Below are 17,648 nucleotides of genomic sequence, written 5' to 3'. Positions count from 1 at the left end.
CACTGGAATAGCTTACTGGGAAACTATATGGAACTGAACCATCAGTGCTTTTCCTACTTTCAAATGTCTGCTGTGAAAAAGCTCCATTATTGTTGGATTTTGCACCTTCAACACCTTCAAAGCCCACATGGCACACATCCTTTGGTGACATTGCTGATCCACACAATCAATTTTTGGTTTTGTGTTGACATTATTTAATTCAGAGAGGCTAATTTTTTAGAGTGAACAATAATTTATTTCATATTACACAATAAAGATGGATGGACAGTTCTTTGGCAATTAGACCCCATCATAATGTGTATATTTAGGGATTAGAGATGCCATGGGTAGTTTAGGAGTATTCCCGGTGGTGGAGGTGAAGAAGAGGGTTGGCTGAAGGCTGAAGATGATGGGATGAGGAGCTGGACTGGACAGGGGATTTGTCTGGAGGTGAATGGGGTGGAGGAGGGTCATTTCTATTCATCCTGAAATGACACGTGACAGCAGAAGAGAGGAGAAAAATGTCAAATTTGACAGCGGTGATATGATTGTTTTAGGGAGATTGTTGCAAAATGTCGTTGGATTAGGTAACCGATTGAAACATGAGCAAAGTGACTTGATTAACTTCCAAAACATGGGAAAGCGGCAACGAACAACAAAAGAAGAAAGGACACAAAATTACCAAGACATTAGTAAAGTAAACAAGACAATTGCCTGAAAATTAGTTAGTTTATTTAAAAAAGGAAAGAAAAAGAAAGAAAGTCCAGAAAAAGTGCACAAAGATATAATAATTTTGAAGCATAATTTTAAAATTTTAATCATGATAATTACATATTATTTCCTTAGCTTTTTCACCTTTTTCCTAAGACATTGGAACATTGCCTTTTTCCTATGTCTTAGAGAGAAATCGTACCAATTTGTTCAGGACTCAAAGGTTTGCATACTTCTGAAAGCAGCACGAAAGGGTGATATGGCTTCAGGTTTCAAAGGGTTAAGAGCGACGCTCATAGTCAGCTGACAGTGCAGAAGTCGTATTTGCAGAGAGATTTGTGAATAAATTGAGAGCATAAAAAGAGTCTTCCTGACTGAACTTCTCAAAATAAATTGTTGATTTTAAGTAAATCCTTTGCATTGACTCCCTCCTCATCATATTCTTTGAGCCAGTAGCTGACCACAGATTGTATAAAATAATGGACGCACCTACTGTTATGTCACCCATTGGTTTATGTATACTTCCATTTTGAAGCCTCAGGTTCGGTATTTCATCTGTCGCTGTTTTGAGTATTTGGGGCCAAAAGTGACCATATTTGGATAAGAGGCTGAAACTATAGAGGAGAAAGGCATTGATCTGACTGAGAAGCATAGGAAACTATCCACAGACAGCCTGTCATTCACAGAGGCCCACCCTTAATTATGCATAACTTTAAGCCTTAATAAAATGTAAATGGGTAGGTTATATAACATATCAGCCTCTGAACAGTTGTTATGAATGGGAAAGTTGGGACCAAACTTGGGCATATTAATATGAATGTCTATGGGGATTGACCTGCTTCTGGAGAAAGCCTCAAGTGGTCTATTAAAGAAGTGCAGCTGTCATTGTTGGCTTCAGTGTTCAGCCCCGGAGGTTGCTGCTTGTTTTTGACAAATATGTATGAAAAATGACTATGAAAACTAGAGTATTGCTTCATTGTTTCTTCTTTCAAAGAGAAAAGAGGTGAGAACACAGTGATACAGCTGTAGTGTGTGTGTGTGTGTGGTAGGAGGTGTGGGGGTGGTTGCACAGGAACAACACTAGAGGCCTGAGAGAGGAAGAAGAGAGCCCCAGTTACTGAATAACCCAGAGCAGCAGTCCCATACTCACCTTTCCCCTAATAGCCCTTCACCTTCCGAACCACGTGAAGTGGGCCTGTATGCTGACTCCCCAGAGTGTGCACTCAGACACACACACACACACACACACACACACACACACACACACACACACACACACACACACACACACACACACACACACACACACACACACACACACACACACACACACACAAACAAACACACAATAAAGCTTAGCCAGTGACAGAGAATCCCAGCAGCACACACTCATAAGAACATTAAGTAGAAGTTTCCCTGGAAGGCAGAACAAGCAAAACAGCAGCAGCTTAAAAGTGGACGATGTGTCATTTTCACTGCCCGATAACACAAAAGGACCTCACTCGGCCAAGATTCACTTTCACACACTTTGAGGCCCTTACGCACCAAGCATTGAGTGCTGTTGGGTTATGTGTGGTGTTTACTGTGTGATCAGTGCGGTTGGCTTTAGTCAGTCATCATCAGTGGCCTTTCAGCAGATTGAGCATTTTTTGAATTGCCGTTGGAGGCAGCTGGCATTAGCATTTAGTGACGTTTCTCAATGTTATGCCTTTCACCTTTGGGTCTTAACTGACTTCTTAAAGTGAAACGTTATGTTGCTCTTTTTATTTTATTTTTTATTAGATGGATTTGTATTTAAAGCACAAGCCGAGACTGTTTAATCATATTCACTGTGGTTTGTTTTGTGTATCTCTCTACAGTGTTTTTTTTGGGGGACGTCTGCAACTACTTAACAGTTTCACAGACACAGAACGCACAGGCGTGTTGGCAGCAAACTGACCATTTACAAGAGTTGCAGGGATCTACTGGTTTTAAGGTATACCAAGTGCAACTTTTTACAGAAGGCATGCTGCATCCGTCAGTCTTTCCAAACATTAGTCCAGTCAGGGTACCTGACAGATTGCCATAAGCAACCAAAAACATACACAAAACATAAAACTCACAAAACATACAGCTGTGAATGCTAACAAACCTTGTGTTTCTTCTGCACTTTCTAATGGAGTTTCTATAAGCTAAAACATTTATTTTGAACGTCATTATTTGTGTCACTTACAGGCCACCATAGCCATAAGGACAGATTGGTGCTGTTGTTATTCATCAGGCACTGGTCGATTTTCATATAAGCTTATGCTGCCTTAAAATAAGACTCAACTAAACTTTGTGGAAGACATTTGAATATGGCTGTATAGAGAAATGTGTGGGAATGTGTTTGCCACTGTGTCAGCAGAAAGCCACTCCTTCCCATTGTAGCACTTGAATGAGTAAGATGTCAATGGAAAGTATGAGTCACTAGACCTACAACTCACAACAATAATATTTAGCATGAGCAGAGAACTCGGAGCAGTCTGCACAAGGTAGATTGGTGATTAGTGGCTTTATACGCAGACTGGGAGTGGCTGTGACAAAACTGCTGGCCTGACATCATTAATCCATCCCAACCCACACACTCTCCACGCCAGACTGGTAAGGGAGGTACCGGTTGAAAGACAGGCTGCTAATTCAGTCCGGGGTGAGGAGCAGAACCAGAGCAATCCAGATCAGCCACACTGAAACCTTTGCCCGTTCCCTCATCATATGGGTGTGACTGAGAGCTTTTCTGGTAATGCTCTGTCTCAGAGAGAAAAAAAAGGAGTGTGCTTTCTCACACTACAAAGTGCATTCTTCCAGGTCATTACGCACATTCTGTGTAGGTAGTGAATGAGTAATAAATAAAAAAATGTGTTATCTCAAGGTAGAAATATGTAAAAATTTACTTCCAGTGGAAGAATATTTTTGTATGTTTAAACAGTTTGGCTGGTGTCCATCACTTTTAATCAAATATTCGAAGAGTCGTTCACTGTTTTTTTACAGAAATTTGAATAAAATGTCCATGTTGTTTAGCAGTATGACGGGAATGAGAAGTCTGAATGAGAAACTTTGTCACTTTGCTGAAAGCTCTAAAATGTGTGATTTGTTCTATAACAAATGTCCCTCTATCAGCGGACTCACTGCTGTTTGGAAGAGAAATCTGAACATAATTTGGACATAATTTCATTGTGAAAGTGCCACATTTCTGGCAAGAAAAAAATCCATAGTGTTCACATTGGTATTATGGAAGTGAAAAGGCCTTTTTTAAGGTTCAAGGTTTTCTAGTGTGTGGGATTTAGGGGCATCTATTGGCAGAAATGGTACCAATAACTCTGTTTTCGTCAGTGTTTAATGATGCAGGTTGGAGTCAAGCCTGCGGCCGATGCATCAAGGACATAGCCCCTGTTACATGGGACGCCTACTCTGCCAATCTTGTGACAACAATCAAGATGTAAAATATCCCTTATGGTCAAGTTAGAAAAGAGAGACACTTATTTTAAATTATAAAAATTGTGCAGTTTTCTTGCTTTGAAAATGTAGTTTTTTCAAAACTTTCATACTGTAATTGTTGGCTTTCTGGTTTTATTGCCTTTTTCTAACACAGCTTCCATGTCAGATACACACTAAGTATTTACGGTGTACACATCAATTTGAGTAATCAATCAGATTTTCAAATCTGCCCGTGAATCACGACTACATTGTGGTTGAATTTCAAGTTGGTGGTGTTGAGTCAGAAAATGAATCACAGAACCTGCAGAGAGCCCAGATCATCTGAGCAGCTGTCCCAACAAGCTGGGGCCGGGGCCAGATCAGGCCCTGTTTTCACTTAGGAGGAGGAGGGAGCAGAGAGACCTGAGAGAGAGATCTGAAAACTTTCCACAGAATGTTTCTGAAACGGTCAGTTTCAAATCATGGAAGCAAATCAAACCCATGCTGAGAAAACAAGCTTTGGTATTTAACCTGAGTTCACAAAAGCAAAGAAAGTGTGTTATTATTGAGCGACTGGCATGGTGGGTAAACTCTTCAGCCATTTCCTCCCATTCATATGCTGAAAGGTCTTGACTTTCTCTTAAGTGATATCTTGGCTCCGACAGATGAAATGCTCCAGATTGATCAAGAAGTAGGAAGCTGTGTTTGACCTGAACTAGGAAATCGCAGTAGGAAGTTAGATAAAATTCAAGAATGGAGAATCAGGCTTACACAAAACACTTTTCCATTTGTCTTGCAGTGATTTATGTGGATTTGTTTTTGCCTTTGTCTGGGTTCAGCATCCGTAAAGGCAACATGCCAAATTATCAAAAAGATCTTGTTTGTCTCACAACTCTTACTTTCACTGGAGTGTAGCTTACCTGTGGTGCAAAGTCTATTTTTCTGCAGGAAAAGGAACATGATCTCTATGTTGTACTTATTTTGCTAAAACTTTGCAAAAATGCAGTATTTATGACATGAGTCCAGAAGCTAGCTTCTAATTACATTTTTTGTGTGAGATGAAAGAAAAAGTTGTTTTGAAGGTATAAATTATGGTTGTCGTGGAAACAGTGTGTTTTAGCTTAGCGCTCTCATACGTGGGTGGCCCAACATGTGAGTCAGCGAAACAGACCACTCGCGTTGCATCTGCTGTCACGATATGAGAGGGATCATGAACTCTATCTATTTTTTATTCCCTGAGGAGCGGCCATATGGTCGAGCCTGCATTCTGCTGGTTCAGTCCTCAAACTGGGTTGTCTGATTTGTTTTTCTCCAGATTACAGCAAAAAAAGAAAAAAAAAGATGTCAGATGAATCAGGAGCATTAATATGCTGCATTATGCAATGAAAAAATAGGTATATATGGCAGCCACACAAAAGACCAAAAGCATTTGCATTTGCTGCATCAGTGTACCCTCATAATCAATCTTTATACAAGAAGCTGAGCAGGTGGATCCAAATTAACGCTTCTGATTTCACGAATTAAAGCCTCTTGACTAATGACTGACATAATCCACCAGTTATCAACTCTAAAGCTCACTCATTAACACATCATTTCAGGTTTGTTTGTGGCTCTTTTTTTTTTTTTTTACCAAGCTCAGATTTTAAATTGGGACCCTCAAGAACAAGAAAGTCTTAGGTGTTGAGCGAGATTACAAGAAAACCTTACTTTCTTCTGTCTCATCATAAATTGTACTCAGCATCAAATGCCCATCAAAGAAATCTCTTCAAAGAATGTGAAGTAAATAACATGTTGGAAGAAGCAAGTCGACTTCCCTCTAGACAGTGAAAGTCGGCCCACTGATGAGCTCAGGGAGTCCAACAGGCAGCTGTAGCCTTCCACCTGCTCCCTGGCTCAGGCACCCATGGGAGCAGGTCTGGATCACACATTGCATGCAGCGCTGTGGCCCCAGGAGATGCCAAGCTACAGAAGGCCTTGTCCAGACTTGCCATCTTACAGTCGAACTGACTCCCACCATACAGGTCAGGCCTGTTTTCCTCAGTCTAGCCTGGAGCTCTGTATTGGATAATTAGCAAACTTTCAGGGATGAGTATAACCCTGGATTAAGTGTAGCACCTGAGCCACCACCATGCTGTATGTGATCCTGTGTGAAAATACATACATACATAATACACAAACTGTAAATATTAATATCAATTTGTCTACCTGGAAGAGTAAGTTAAGATGATGTAAAGCAGAGATTAACATTCCAATAAATGGTCTGTGAAAATCATCAATCTTTTTTTTTTTTTAGATTATTTTTTGGCTCTTTGCAAATCACAAATTCTAGATGCCTCTGTGGCAAGGGCACAGCCTTTGAACATGGGGCACTGATCTACCAGGTAAACTGCGGGCACCTCATCAATCAAAACTTTTTCAACTAACTACACTTTTACTACAGTTACTACAATTTAAAAAAAAATAAGAGTAATAAACCCCTATTTATATTGGGTTTAATTTGTCACATGGCTTTTTATATGATTAGCAAGCCAGCTGTGAAGGTTTTTCATATCCATAATAGGACAATGATACAGATTATTATGACCTATAATTTATTACTTGCTAGCACTTATAACTGCAGACTTGGTGGCTGAATGACTAAATAAAGGATCACAAGTTTCTCTTTTTAATAATTTACCAGGCCTGCAATTGTTATGTTCTGAAATTGTTAATAAATGCATTTTGGTCTCCAAAATGGAGTTCTAGGTGCAGGACAGAGGTATTTATACTACCACATCCACATATCTGAAGTGTTCATAGAATCGGCAATCCACAAAACAGCCCCCACTCACTGGATCCTGCTGGCAAGGTGCACTGTGTAAGTCTCTCCACTGTTTCAAAACCTAGTTGATGCTGCATTACTGTGTTGCACTGGCTCATTGGGAGCCTCAGGCCTTTGGGGACTGATAATGTCTGTCATGCATATTGTAGTAGCCCACAGATCCAAGGGTGAGAGCCATTTTCCTCACATACAGTGGGCCTGTGGGCATCAGCTGGGAAAACAAGCCAGGGCTGATAACAGATCAGGCACCACATTCCATCCCGGGCTGTGCTGAGGGACAAAGTAGACCACCAATTCTCACACACGGCGATAGCGATTAGTGTGGGAGTAAGGGTGAGGCCTACAGAGGCACACGGTTGGCGGTGTTTCACAGAACTCCTCTGCTTTGATTCTTATCTCATGTCACGACCAGGTTACGTGTCATGTGAATGCCTCTGCGAGAGATGAAAACAAAAACATACATCTCACTGGCTTTATTCGGTGTCAGTTTTAGGCTAGTCTGTTTTTAATAATGTGAGGAATGGTTTGGCACTGTAAGGCCCAGGTGCTGACAGCCCTCCCGAGGCGCTGAGCACGCTCTCTGGGTCCATGCTGTGCAGGCCTGGCTGGGCCCGGCTGGACGGCTGAGTGCAGGTTGCCCAGCAGGCTGTGTTGTCTCAGCCTTCAGCCAGGGATGATGGATGGAGCTGGAAATGCTCCCAGAGAGGGGGTGAGCACATGTGTGGCAAGACGTGGCAGGTGGTGAGCGCTGACTTGACAGCAATTAAATGTACAAATCTTTGATTAAGCTCATGGGAAGCCAGTCATTAGCAACACTGAATCGGCTCTCCCCCAACACACACACACACACACACACACACACACACACACACACACAGACATGCACAGCCTCTCTTACTCTCACGTACAGGCACACATTTTTCATCTTGACTAACACTAGCACTACTGTAGTGACTCAACAGTGCAAAATTTGTACAGAGGCAGATCTGTTTACTTTTGATGTGCTTTTGAGCAAGGCACTTATTGTGATTTAGAATTTGAGATTGATATCTGTTAAATTGTTATTAAGGTATCTCATATTCATAAATTATTCTATACCACTCAACCAGTATGCACACCGTCACAGCCCTTTGTATGGAAACAGTAAATAAATAGAGTCTGCGTATGTACTTTGAAATGTTCTCTTAAAATGTATTCATGACATCTTGTGATTACCTCAACATGAGTGAATGACAAAAAGGATGGCCTTGGTATAATGCCATTCATGGTTTTAAACAGATAAATCACCTTATTAATGATGTCATGATATCTTAGTAGTATCTCCTATAAAAACGTTTAATACCTCACACACGTAATTGGTAAGATGGTTTGATCAAGCCCAATATGACATTATGAAATATAACTAAGAACTCAAACTTTAAGAAATTCAACTCATGGTTAGCAGTGGTCTTTCTTTTAGATGAGAGGTCTATCCATACAGCAGTCTCTCACATGTAGAAAAGGTGTCCCCTTTATGCACAGTGTATCACACAGCTAACGAGTCCCCTAAGAGTTGCCGCTCTCTTCCTGAGGCTCAGAGTGGTAACTTACCATCCTCTCCCCATCTCACCAATGAGAGCGAGGTTGTTCCCTGTACCTAGGCTGCCCCTGGGTTTGGACATATCTCACTGTTTTTATCCCATAATCCCATTGTCTTCGAAACACAGGAATGCTTAAAGCTTTACACCTGACAAGCCTCCAGTGAATTCGATCAGCTCTTGGTAACCACACAGGATTACTAAACATAAATCAGTGCTCAGAGCAAACTAACAGCTTTCAAACATCAATGTGCAGCTTAACTTGATATATTTTTTATATCAACTGGTATTTTTAAGACACTTTTTCATTATTCCGAGGGCAAATCTGTTTTTGTTTATTTAAGATTAAGCCAATTACCCATTTTTTAAACAACGGTTTCACAGTTTGATGACAGTTTTGGTAAAGAGAGACGCTTTGTTTGTTCTCTTTAAAATCCAGAATGTCTCGTTTTAGAGCAAAGTCATTCTTCTTCAGTGGCTGTTGAGTGTTCTGCACCTTTCATGGGAATCTGTTGCTGTGGAGATGCGAAGGTGATCCCTCGCTGCCAGAGCCGGGGGAAACAGCAGCACATCCCACTGGACCCAATCCATCCTCAGAATTACAGCATTTGACTGATGAGATAATCAGAGACATGCATCTTAATGTGACGCCATTACAATTATTCTGTACTTAATTCTGATTTAAAAGGAAATCACAAGGATACTGGAGTAAAAAACATTTAAATAGACTTAGATAAATAGACTTCATACCAGCATTAAAACACAAAATCAAACTTTCTAGAAAAAAAGGTGACTAAATTGCTGGTACTAATAAACAGCCTGACATTAACTAAAGATGATATTCTAAACACCTTTTATGGGATCCTTTTGTCCCAGGATAAATGTTTTCCTGAGTGTATTTTATGTTTTCAGAAGCAGCATCAAATGGCAGGTAAAATAATATTTCACTGAGTGTACTTTTCTCTACACATTACACCTGGGCCAGCAGTATATGGCGCTGGTGCAAAGGTGCAAAATCCCAGTGCAATAACCACTTATTAACAAAGGTATCACTAATTTCAAGAGTGACAAACAAATAATTAGACCCATATAAATCCAACTCTCCTTTTAGCAGCCCACCTACCAGAAGAAACTGTTGGTACTGTACATTTCTGCAAATCACAGATATGTTACATTTTTACATTTCATATGTTCCTAAAGAGTTGGAACTCCAATTACATGTATATTAGTTGCTTTGTCACGGGAGGTGGAGGGGATGATGGATGACATAACACCTTGGCTAGATGGCTGCAAGCTTGCAACTGTTCCTCCTTTTTTTTAATTCTCTGTATCATAATTATTAAAAAAAAATTCAAACAGTTCCTGACAAACAAACAACAAAACCATCCTTTTTAGCAAGGCAGCATTTCTAGCCACCAAAACTGAATATTTTAAGCAAAATCATCATTCTAACCATTAACAGGTGAGTTTTGTGCCAAAACATAACTAACTAACTAACCACAGCGCTGTTGAAAATGTTAAGTTTGAACATATATGCTAAATATTAATGTACAAATGTTACATATCCATGGTTTGCATGTTTTGGTCTTAACTTAAAGGAAAGTGACATTGACAGTGAGTGACACTGAACATAGTAAATGGATCCACCGTCACATATATTGATAACTTAATCTTTAAATTCTAGTCTGCTGTTAGAGAGATTTTAATGGTCTCTAATTGCTGTCTGAGAGAGATAATTTTAGAATGATAAATGTTTGATGATATTTTTGTTTTGATGAAGTCAAGATGTTGATCACATCACATCATTATATTAAGACTGCTCATGTTGATGATCACTAGCATTTCCTGGGTCTTGTTTTATTTCCCCATGTTACCCGGTCCACCCCTCTTCTAAGAATACGCCGGCTGGCCTAATCACAGGAACCGACCCAGGCTGGAGGTGCATGCCTTTGCACATGGCAGCACAAATTAAAATGTCTCCTGCCGCCCGCCTCTCTAATTCCCTGGCACTATGCCCTGGCCTGTCCCACAAATTACAACCAGACCTCTCCATATGGTGCAGCCAGCATGGGGCAGGCTAGCTTATTGACATGAGCTCCTCCCTGAACTCTCAAAGTCAATAAGCGAGGAACTCAGATCACACACATTAAGTCATTTGGAGTGCTAACTCCATAACAGTATTAGGAGGACTGGTAAAAGGCCTTGGAGGGTATCAGCAGTTTTTTTTGTCCATTATCAAAAGGAGACTGTCATTTGATACCTCAACACATACGCTATGCAGAGAAATAATCAAGAGTTTATCCAATCCTGGACTATTTCATCTGCCCTGAGCTGCACTGTGTGATTCTTGGGCAGGGGTCTCTGGATCACTCCTGAGTCTAGACTGAAAACAAAAAAAGGAATGGACCATTTCTACTGTGTCTTGCTCACAGTTAATGGTTTAAAAGAAACACGGTTACAAAGATTTTCTTTTCTCTTTTTTTTTCGCTGCAATAATCTCGATAATTAAGTATTATTATCCCTCAACCACTGAAAGATGTTTGGTTTTCTCACAGATAATAAGTAGTGATGGTTCAGCTTATTTCCTTTTAGAACCTTTATCAGTCAAAACATGGGCATTGTCCATTTTGATAAAGTCAGAGGTTTCTACTTTTGGAGACATCAAAAAAGTTACTTTAAAAAGACAAAAAAAAAAAAGTTATGTTACCATAGCAACAGTGCGGAGTAGGTGTTAATACTTGTATAAGTATTAACCATGGTCATTAACAAAGGCCATTAAAGCATTAAGAAAAGTGTGTTAGACAACAATTGGCAGTATTTAATAGTAGTTTTTCAATGAAGGCAAAAATATAAATGAGATCAGAGAAGAGCAAATGATCAAACAGGTCTAATGACAATTTATGACTTTAAACTTCATGTTTTCATATATTTCTGAGTTGTAAATGGAACCTTTTTGACCAAACTGAGAACATTTTGTTTCGGTGTTTATGTCTTGAACAAAACATAAACACATTTTACAGCTTCTTCATAGATATAAAACCTTCAAAAATAAACGTTTCGAGCATAAATTTGAGGATGAAAGAAGTGAAGGGAGGTTACAGACCGAGAGCATTTAAGCTTAAATAATTGATAACTTGAAATAAAATGCAAGAGTGTTTACCACAACAAAGCGCAGACAAAACAAAAATCTTTTGGTTGCTCAAAAGATGAAAAAAAGAACCTATGCTATAAATCTGAAAAAAGGAGGGTATTGGTTTGCTATTTCCTTTGCCTTGTTCTTTGCTGGGTGTATCACTCGTTGATTTTTTTCCACGTCTATTCTGTCTGCTTCTCAGCTTTGTGCAGATGAAGTAATTAGCTAAAAAGCAGCCGCTAAGAATTCCCCTTTCTGTCGACTGCTTGACACAAACACAAGCTGGAATATTTCTCTCATTGTGAGCTTGCATTGATAAAAACGTAATTCCTGTATGTCAATTTCAACATACAAACTCAAGTAAATGTACTGTTGTGAGGCACAGCTCAGAGGCCGAAACCAGACAATGATGTTGTTGTTGACTCTGTTATCAGAAGACAAATCTTTAACCGCAGCAGAGATGGGACAAATCCTGTGGTTGGAGCATGGAGACGGACCGCCTCCACCTGCAATTCAGTGCCAGAGTTTTACAAACACACATGCTGCTTTGTTAGGATCAGCCATCAGTGTTTGTCAGCTGCACTGAGTGTTGTTGATGGTGTTGTTTTCAAATGTCCTGCTGATACTTGGTGCTCGCCCACATGTACCCTGGATGCAGATTATAAGGCCGGAGCTCAGGTAACCAATATGTTCCTGGATAAAACGTAAACAAGCGTGAAACACCTTATGACACACATGAGTAGAGGCGACACAGAATCTAATACACCTTTGAATAATTTCATCAACGGCTCAATGACCCACTGTTGCACCTTTTGCCCATTCCCTGCCATTGATGAGTAACACCTTAAAACCCATGACTTATGGCAAGGTAGAGCCGAGCAGTAATGAATACTAACATGTATGTCCTTTGACTAAATAAAAATGACATTTTGAGAACAACAAACTCAAAATAAAGTGTAATTCTCAGGAGCTAAAGAGGCCATTTGTTACGTAGGATGAACAGCTCCCTCAATGGAAAACCAGAAACCACAACTCATAGTTGTCAGTCATGAAAACATCCCGAGGCAGCTCCAGAGCAGGCAATCTTTGTTGGCTTACAGGTATTAAGAGACTTTAACAGTTAGAGAGACATTAACATGCAAATGGGTATTATTGTTCCAAAACCAGAGAATGGACTGTACCACGAGCCACAAGTTCAGTCAAAGCATCCTGTTTTTCTTAAATTTTAGTCTCTGCGGAAGTGTACAGCTGCAATCTGTTTGAAGGAGTTGTACATCCATTGCTGAGTTTACATGAGATAGATTTTTTTTTTTTTTTGGAGGTCATATGAAGAGAAAATGAATTTACAAGAAAGGAAATTTTGAATTTGAAAGTGAAAAGTTGGAGTTCTTTCCATTTGTGGTTAAAAAGATGTCTCTGTAAAACAGTGGAATAATGTTCAAATGTTAAACAGAAAGGCCATTTGCAGCACTGTATTTACTGTAATATAGATTTAACAAATACTTCAACATGCAAATAGATGCCTTCATTTTTTCCGAAAGTGCTTTGTACAGTCATTTCTCACTTTTTATTTCTGCCAATCAAACTTTTAAATTTTTGCTATGCTGTTGGGTATTTAAATTTTAATTCTAATCTGGTTTGTTTTTCTGTCCTTTTGTTGTCTTTTGAACACTTTTAATACATGTCAGGCTTTATGCAAAGCAATTGCCACTATGTTTGAAGTTGCTACACAAACAATCATGCCTCTAACTCTTTTTTTTTTCTTTCTGTTGATGTTTTCCTTTGTCCATATCTCTCACGTCTACTTTTCTTTTCTCTCCATCTTTCCCTCTTTGTCCTCATGTAACTCTGCCATAGAAACTTCAGTGTTTACATCCTGTCTGCCTTTTAAGAAGCCCATGTTTATTCTAGAGAGTGCCGGTGAGTGACTCTCTTACTATCATTCTGGAGGAAATACCATGAGTCGCGTGCCAGTCGCAGCTAACCACAAACCCAAGCTGGGTGGAGAGGGGCATTTTTCATATAAATCATGGAAAATGGCTGTGAGCAAGCCATTGCCAGGCTGCTGCACAGTCATAAATAGACTCCCATTGCATGTAGTAACAGCTCTGAGCAACACAAAGCCAGACTGTCGTAACTAAGGCCTGTGGAATAGCTGGTGAAAAGGGCTCTTGTTGTTATTGAGCATTGCCGAGTAAGTCATAAGATATTACCAGACTGTCAAGTTCAATTCATAAAGCTTTAGAAGTGAACCTCTGAAGCTGTTTCGAATGCTTAAAATTCCCTAAATATTCACTTCAGTCCTCTCCACCCAGCACTAGAGGGCTTGACAGTATGACAGAAAACTCCTTTAATGAACCCCACTTCAGATGTCAGGGACAGGCGGCTCTGACATACTTTGGTCTTCAACAAAATACTTACTCCCATGCTCTGCGCTGTCTAGCTCCACTACCAAAGGATTGCTTACATCATGGCATAAATGGAGCTCTGGGGGATATATTTTTTAGTGCTGTGATGAAAGATACTAAAATAATGTCAGAGGTGGTTAACGAGGGCTCCTTGAGCAAGATAGTGTGACAGTACAAAGGCTGCAGGGAGCCAAGACTGATGTGGAATGTAACTAACCTGGAAGCTGAAGTCAGATGGGGCTAATCGGTTCCAGTGATGCATGAATTACAATGGGAGGAACTGTGACGGTCAGCAGCATGGTCACAAACTGTGGAGATAAAACAAGAGAGGGTTAGAATCAGATCAGTGTGTGTGTGTGTGTGTGTGTGTCCGCGTGTGTGCGTGTGTGTGTGTGTGTGCGCGCGCGTGTGCGTGTGTGTGTGTGTGTGTGTGTGTCCTGACTGTTGGGTGTCTTATCAGGGCTGTTGGAGAGGTCAAGTCAGGACACAAATCACACCCCTCAAATTGGGCTGTCTGCTCTCAACTTACACAACAGTCGAGCTACATCTGTTTCTCTTTTACCCTCTCTGTCTCTCTACGTTTTTCTCTCCTGTCTCTTACCACCACCGTAGCTCCTTTCACAACACCGCAGATACAAGTTGTTTTCTCACACAGAGAAACGAAACATACATCAAAACACTGCACACAGTGCAACATAAGAAGTTCAAATAAAAAACTACAAAAATGGCGGAAAGCACCAATATGCACAGAGTGGAGCAAATACCTCGTTGGCTGCTTGTCATGAAGAGCTCCAAAAGTGCGCAAAAGTCCAAAATCCTTTCGCTCCAACACTCCGACAGTCCACTTCGGCCTTACATATGAACAGACAGTCGAGACCAACAACAATCTCCACAACAGACTACACACGGAAGTCTGCCTGTCTCACTGCAAATTGTGCTGCAGCAACACCTGATAAGAACAAATGGTTCCGCCACAGAAATAATGAATATAACACAATGAAATAACGCTAAAATATCAGAAATATATACTTTTTAACTTTTTACAATTAAACAACACGAAATTTATGAATTAAATTATTTTTTTACATATATTTATAATTTAGTAATGAACTTATGCAGTTTTAAATTGAACAGTTTTAAACAATGCTTACAACTACTGAGGTTTCATAGTGACATATGTTTGCCCAAAAGTGGGGTTGCTTTGGTTCAGGGGGATGTGTAACTGAGCACAGCTTATCATCTGATAAGGCTTGCTGTGGGACAGGGAAGCAGGCTAAATATTTATGGTTTGTTTTGCCCCAAGGTCACATCAGATAAGCTTTTGAGACAATCATAGAAGCACATAGACTTACCATCAGGGCACTTGAGCCAACCAAAGGGTCACTTGGGGTCATCATGGGAGCACAATGGAAAACCAAAAAGACACTCGAGCCAACCAGACGGGCATTTGGAAAAACTGGGCTTTCTAGAGAGGTACTTGAGCCAACCAGAGGGACATAGGAGCAGCAATTGAGCTTACCAAAAGAGCAGTTGGAGTAACCAAAATGGTATCTGAGCTGGAAAAAACAACCAAAGGTGCACAGGGCTCAAGTAGAGTGGTACTGAGGCCAACCATAACAACACATAGGCTCACCAGAAAGTCTTTTTGTCCAACAAGAGGGGTACCTAAACCAACCAGAGTTACATGTTGGCAAACCATGTGCACTTGGGTTTACCAGTCGGGCACTTCAGCCAACCAAAAGGATACTTACCTGAGGGGCATGTGAGCAATTTATGGCCATTTGGACCATCTAGATGGGCACTTGAAACCAGAGGGCATTGGGTTGACTGAACAGTCATTTGAGCTCCTCGGCTTTGCATTTAAGGCCAAAATGAAGCATAGAACCATCCAGTTAGCACACAAACATTGTCATTTTCATTTTTAAAATATACTTTCTGTTCATGGGGCCATAGGGTTCAAAAATAATATTTTTTCATCAGCCAAGACCATGGATATGCATATAACAAGCAGATGAACAATTTGAAAAAGGAACTAGATGAACTGGTTAACAAATGAAAATACTATGTTAAATTCTGCTGGGTAAATTCCCTCAGTGCAGCAGGCGGGCTCAGCTGATGCTGGGGACCACCCATGGGTCTGTCATTCACGTCTGCACCTCACTAGTTACAGGCCCTATTGCTTGGCGTCTTTTGGGCCCAAAGTCTCTCTGAGACCTATTTGTTTCACCTACAGAGCCCCAGAGATACACCTCCAACACAAACACACGCACGCACACACACACACAGGATGCATGCTCAGGCTTGCATGATAGCTGGAAAAGATAAATATAATTGTAAGTACAGTAAATACAGTAAGTAGTAAAATGCTTTTTGTATGTTTTCCTAATTGCGTTTTAAATTGTTTTAGATAAAGTCCCTTTGAAATATGTTGTAGGCTATTATATAATTAGATCCTTATAAATGTTATTTTGTAGCCCGACTACACATACAGGCACTAATAGAACCCTTCAAAGATGTTTTGCACCATAAAGTTTTCTACGTTTTATATCCACATCACTGTCTAATATGGCAGCAGTGAAATTGAAATAAGACATCCTTGGATTTAGTCCAGGATTTGATTGATTGTGTTTTAATGAGCTCTTTAATCCAGTCAAACTTTTTTCTCTCTCTTTTTTAACAGGTGTATTGACCCAGTGTAACTTAGACTGTAACACTTTTTTTGTTTGCATAACTACAACACCCTCACCTTTAAGCAGACGTTCCATGTTGTTTTTGTGATTATCTGTAAATATTCCTGATTAATTCTGACTTCTATTTTCCACAAGACACTTACACTTTATTTGTATGTGACTCACTTTAGGCATTTCGTAAAAGCTTTTCTTATTTTCAGGAATTATATTGTGAAAGCTCATACAAGCACATTATTAATAGCCACATACGAGGAAGTGGCTGACTTGAATGTTGGCTACAGTATTCTTTATTAAGATTCTTGTGTTTGCAAATATTGACTCAACAGTCCTGCTAAGTGAATGACAAGAATTTCAATTTAAGGAGTTATTCCTCTTTTCTTTTTTTATCTCCCCTTTATTTTAAAATTCTGTACTTTTTATTTCTCATTGTCTCATTGTCAATTGGTTGGAAACTTTTTTATTTATTTATTTTTTATTTAACCTGTATTTAGCCAGGTCGGCCCCATCGAGATTAAGAATCTCTTTTCGAAGGGAGACCTGGCCAAGACAGGCAGCACTGAGAACACGAAGTTGCAGACAGAGACACAAAGGGAGACGAAATACAATTCACAAGCAATAAAATTTGCATGAAAAAGAACTATCTGGGGTGCCTGGTGGCTCAGTGGATAGAGTAGGCTCCCCATGTGTGGAGGCTGTGTTCTCTCTGCAGGGGCCAGGGGTTTGATTCCAGCCTCGGCCCTTTGCTGCATGCCCCCCCAACCCCCCCGAAAGAGAGCTTTCTGGGAGTCAGTTGTACAAGCAGACAGGCTAAAAACATGGACATCTTATAGAATTTGCTTCTAGACTGGAGGTAAAAAGTGAAAACAAATGCAAGGAAGAGAATGAACTCCCTGG

The 17,648-nt window shown here is 40.1% G+C and overlaps 1 long non-coding RNA gene across 2 annotated transcripts; it reads right to left on the bottom strand.

Moving 5' to 3' along the window:
• Positions 1–217: 217 nt before the first annotated feature.
• LOC148189424 (uncharacterized) lies at positions 218–15,013 on the bottom strand. 2 transcript variants are annotated; one of them, XR_015776841.1, is made up of 4 exons: positions 14,829–15,013; positions 14,282–14,372; positions 9,020–9,135; positions 218–464 (listed from the first exon to the last, which is right to left on the bottom strand). It is a non-coding gene; the product is annotated as an uncharacterized LOC148189424 (long non-coding RNA). The 2 variants fall into 2 exon arrangements; XR_015776840.1 differs by lacking the exon at positions 218–464 and having other exon boundaries at positions 8,781–9,135; positions 14,829–15,009.
• Between the last annotated feature and the right edge of the window lie 2,635 nt (positions 15,014–17,648).

Source organism: Plectropomus leopardus, chromosome 6 (assembly GCF_026936395.1).
Source record: "Plectropomus leopardus strain MGB_pleo_1.0 chromosome 6, ASM2693639v1, whole genome shotgun sequence".
NCBI classification, from domain to species: Eukaryota; Metazoa; Chordata; class Actinopteri; order Perciformes; family Serranidae; genus Plectropomus; species Plectropomus leopardus.
This window is presented reverse-complemented; position numbering and strand designations above follow the sequence as displayed.